The sequence below is a fragment of the Mus musculus genome, chromosome 5 (genome assembly GCF_000001635.26).
Source record: "Mus musculus strain C57BL/6J chromosome 5, GRCm38.p6 C57BL/6J".
NCBI lineage: Eukaryota > Metazoa > Chordata > Mammalia > Rodentia > Muridae > Mus > Mus musculus.
This window is the reverse complement of record NC_000071.6, coordinates 118,491,021-118,495,974: the sequence shown is the minus strand read 5'-3', so window position 1 is coordinate 118,495,974 and position 4,954 is coordinate 118,491,021. Positions and strand designations below refer to the sequence as shown.

The following is a 4,954-nucleotide window of genomic DNA, read 5'->3' as shown; positions in this document are numbered from 1 at the left end:
TGACAGTTAATGTTTTGTTTTGGAATGCAATGAAAGAAAGAAAGAAAGAAAGAAAGAAAGAAAGAAAGAAAGAGAGAGAGAGAGAGAGAGAGAGAGAGAGAGAGAGAGAGAGAGAGAGAGAGAGGAAGGAAGGAAGGAAGGAAGGAAGGAAGGAAGGAAGGAAGGAAGGAAGGAAGGAAGGAAGAAAGGAAGAAAGGAAGGAAGGAAGGAGAGAGGGAGACAGAGCCAGAGAGAAAATGCTACAGACTCAGGCATAATCCCAGAATTTGGGAGGAGGTAGAGGCAGGAGTACAGTTTGAAGCCAACCAGTGTAGCAAGACGCTGCCTTGAAAAACCCCAAATCAACCTATGACAAACATATTACCCTGGATTGCGCCCAGGAACATGGTTAACATGCAGATGCAACTCTTTATGCTTGCCTTGATAATGAGGACATAATATCCCCAGGGAGTCAAGGAAAGTGGAGAACCCTTGATGGCCTCTCCTAATGCAGCCAAGTGTTAGGTTTGTCCCTGGGGGGTGGGGTGGGGCTTCTGTAGCTGTGACAGGCTCTTACTGAGTGCCTCCTCTCTCTGCAGGGAGGTTTCCCATCCCCTTGGGGGTTTACCAAGAACTCAACTGCAGTGTTCTTGGTAGCCTGGCTCATCTGGAGGCCCACCTACCCCCAGTTCTTCCCCAGGGGAGATCTCTTGATTGAGAAGGACGCCTGTCAACAAAGAGCCACCCTGTGCTACTCTCCTGCTTTTAAAGGGGGGGTGTGCTTTTTGCAATCTCTCAGTTGCAGTACCACTGAGCACTTAGTCACATCTGCCAGCAGGACATTGTTCATTCACCCCGTGGGAGATTCTAGCCCCAGTCCTGGAGCACACACCCCAGCTGCACGTAGGAGGGAGCCCAACCCTGAATCTAGCCCTCCATGCTTCCTCTGCAGCCTGTGGGTCCCCATGGAGCAGTTATTGGTGTAGGTGCTCTGTAGCCTCTCTTCTGAAAGCCACAAGCTGATCTCCAAAGACCATAAGCTCTTCCTCTGCTCCTTTGGGCCAGTAACATATATCTCTGCGGATTTCAACCCTTCCCGTGACTAAGTTCCACTTTCTAAGAACCTACTAAGCAAATGACTACAACCCATTCATCAGAACTAAAAATAAAATTGCCTGTTACCGGGGTTTACCAAAAACTCAGCTGCAGAGTTCTTGGTGGCCTGCCTGGCTCCTATGTGCAATTCACCAACATGGTAGAATGCCCCTGTGCCCATCAGGAGGCAGCAACTGGAGCTTGTAAATGAGATGCAAGGTCTCTAGCCTTGCCTATGGACGCCAGAAGAATCTGATGGGGCCAGCAAAATGGCTCAGCTGGTACAGGTGTTTGCAGCCAAGCTCAAGGACCCAAGTTCGAGTCCTAAGACCCACACGATACACGTAGAAGGTCAAGTCCTTTAAATGTTCACAGACTTCCACGTGTACTCCTTAGTATGAGTGGGCCCATTCATATAGGCATATGCACAGACAAACCAAATAGACAAATGTGGTTTAAAACAAGAACAACAAAAACATTTGAGAGCCACTGCTTCAGGGTCTGGAAATTCAAGATGCCCCACTCTGGGGTGCTTTTGTATTTCAATATCCCCAATGTAGGCAGTTGATGTCAGTGTTCATCCTGAGTCTGTACCTTTAGACCAACCCAAGTTACCCACAATGCACTTGTGAAAGCCAGCATCCATACACAGCACGTGAATTGCTGTTTTGACCTACAGATGGCTAGATCTCATTTCACTTAGCAAACATCCACCCATCGAGGCTCAAACCTATCAGGCATGTGTTAGCCCAGAATGTGTGACAGCAACCCTAACTGCACAGAGCTTCCTGTCCAATGTCAAAAGAGACACCAGGAGCTTAGGGGTCTTGGTGCACACCTTTAATCCCAGTACTCTGGAGACAGAGGCAGGCGGATCTCTGAGTTTGAGGCCAGCCTGGTCTACAGAGTGAGTTCCAGGACAGCCAGGGCTACACAGAGAAACCCTGTCTCTAAAAACAAACAAACAAACAACAAGAGATACTGGGCCTGCAGATATGGGTCAGTGAGAAAGTACTCAGGCCTGAGTTCAAATTCCAAGACCTGTAGCAGCAATGTCTATAATTCCACTGCACCTGTGGGAGACAAAGGCAGAGACAGGGGCATTTCCAGAAGCTTGGGGCCTGCTAGCCTGGCTTATGATGTGGGGAAACCTTGTCTCAAACAAGGTGGGAGGCAAGAATTGACACCCAAGATGGCTCTTTGATCTCCTCACAACCACGCACATCTGCCTGCATGCTCACACACGTAAAGTTCTCATGAGTCTGAGGTGCTTACAAAACAAAACAAAACAAAACACCCAAAAAACAAAAAACACAGTAGCCAGGTGTGGTGATGGTAGTGCATGAAGGGAGATTGTGAGTTAGAGGCCAGCCTGGGGACAGATCTTGTCTCTGGGGATATATATATATATATATATATATATATATATATATATATACACACACATATATATATATACACACACATATATGTATATATGTGTATATATATGTATGTGTGTTGAGTATATTAAATATATTGAATATATGCTGAATATATATTGAATAAATAGTCAATATAAGTTGAACAAGGTACTGAATGAATATGGGAATGACAAAGGAGGTGCTGCTCCCGCTCATAGTTAGGGAAGGAGCATCAGCCAGGATTCTGGAGTTTAAGCAACAGGAAACATACAGGGGACTCACAGTAGTGGAAAGCTGGACAGGGAAGGGTGGGTGGGAACCAGGGGAACAGGAGTGCAGTCTCTTTAATGTCTCATGCCCAGGATGTGTCCAGTCTGTTCATTTCCTGTTCCTGGCTCATTCAGGTCAAACATTCATTTTGCTGGGTCGCAGAGCAGGGTATGCTGACAGCTGATTCAAGAGCACATGAGGTGTCAGGAAAATGGGGTGCTATGGCAGGACCCCCTCCGCTGCACAAAGAAAATGACCTTCTACCTCCTCCAGCTACGTCCTTTGTCAAAGCTAGGAAAGGCTAACTTCTTTCCATGAAGCCCAAACAAACCCTTCCTTTCTTAAGTTACTTTTGTCACAGCTATGAGAAAAGCCACCGTGATGGTTTGTATATGCTTGACCCAGGGAGTGACACTGTTAGGAGGTGTGGCCTTGTTGGAGTAGGTGTGGCCCTGCTGGAGTAGGTGTGGTCCTGTTGGAGTGGGTGTGGTCCTGTTAGAGTGGGTGTGGCCTTGTTGAGTGGGTGTGTCACTTAGGGTGTGGGCTTTAAGATCCTCATCCTAGCTGCCTGGAAGTCAGTCTTCTCCTAGCAGCCTTCAGATGAAGATGTAGAACTCTCAGCTCCTCCTGCACCGTGCCTGCCTTGATGCTGCCATGATAATGGCCTCAACCACTGAACCTGTAAGCCAGCCCCAGTTAAATGTTGTCTTATAAGAGTTGCCTTGGTCATGGTGTCTGTTCACAGCAGTAAAACCCTCACTAAGACAGTCACTTATATAGCTAAGGTGGGAGTGGACCCTATGGGCTCTCTGTGGAAGCACTTCTCAGGGGACCTTTCTGTGGTTTGAAGTGAGAGGACCAGCTTGGACCAACCTATGGTAGAAGCTATGGGAAAGAAGAGAAAGAAAGTGTTATCACTGCCTATGGGAGCCTCAAGCCAAGTGTGATGTGACTGACATCAGGGGCAACGAAGAGGGAGTGAGGAGCTAGTCTTCTGACCCTGCCATCTGTTCTAGTTACTGGAAATCTCAGGGATAATTCCTCCATCTACTTTCCAGGCCTTTCTTCTGCCACAGGGCCATGTTGGTCCCACTGGCTCTCTCTGTCACAGTAAATGCAGTATAGCAGGATGAGGGGAGGGGGGAATCACATGGCAGCTTGCTCTAGAACCAGAGGTACAGTTCACAGTCACACTGGAGGAGGGGAAGGGGTCCAGAGTCACATCTTCCTCACAGATTGCAAGATGGAGATTCTGTACGTTCAGACACTGCACAGTCCCCTGCTTTGAGAATGGTCAGGGATCGACCTTCCTGTCCACTCGTTTAGCATCAAGTGGACACTGACACCGCCGTTTCCCAGAGGCTGAACCCTGAGTCCAGAAGACGCTGGTCAGGATTAACTGGGGATGGTTAGCAATGTTGCCGATGGACTCAGTAATTCAGTCTCTGAAAACTCCAGAAGAGATTTTCAAAGGAGGGAAAAGCAGGACCCAGGCAGCTCACTGGCTTGGTCACTAAGGGTGTGCACTGGTCGCTACGGGTGTGCACTGCTCTGGCAGAAGACCTAGGTTTGGTTCCAAGCACAAAACAGGTGGCTTACAACCTCCTGTGACTCCAGGTCCCCTGGTCTGGCCTCCAGCAACACCTGCACTGATATTCTGTCTGTCTGTCTGTCTATGCTTGTCTGTCTAAATCTGTCTCTCTGTATCTCTCTGTCTCTCCCTTCCTCCATCTCTCCCTCCATCTCTCTATCCTTCTCTCACCAAAAGGAAGGAAGGAAAGAAGGAACGAAGGAAGGAAGGAAGGAAGAGAGGAAAAGAAAAATACAAAGAGCCTGGCAAATCCTCCCTGGGCCAAGTTCAACCAGAAGCAGTTTGAATTTTGCTGCTTTGTTTTTGTATAGCCAGAGACTTAAGAATGTTTTTCTTTTGAGCATTCTTAAAAGACCGTTAAAATAAATAAACTAAAAAGAACATGTGTACTGTGTTGACCCTCAGAGTGAGTGAAAACAGAGCGAAGGTTCTGAGACAGCATGCGGGGGGGGGGGGGGGGGCCTCGGCCGGTGCGCTGGGTTTTACAGACAATAACTTTGAATGGCTGTGGAAAAAATTTGAAATTGACATGATGTCAACTGTGGGAAGCTATGTCCTGTGCCCACAGGACTCCAAGGCAAAACGAACTCATTTGTTTGGGAGTTGTTTAAACTGG

The 4,954-nt window shown here is 47.8% G+C and overlaps 1 long non-coding RNA gene across 1 annotated transcript; it reads left to right on the top strand.

The window, feature by feature from the left end:
* Positions 1-3,344: 3,344 nt before the first annotated feature.
* On the top strand, positions 3,345-4,719 carry Gm46921. Its single transcript, XR_001784948.1, has 2 exons — positions 3,345-3,428; positions 4,516-4,719. It is a non-coding gene; the product is annotated as a predicted gene, 46921 (long non-coding RNA).
* The last annotated feature ends 235 nt before the right edge of the window (positions 4,720-4,954 follow it).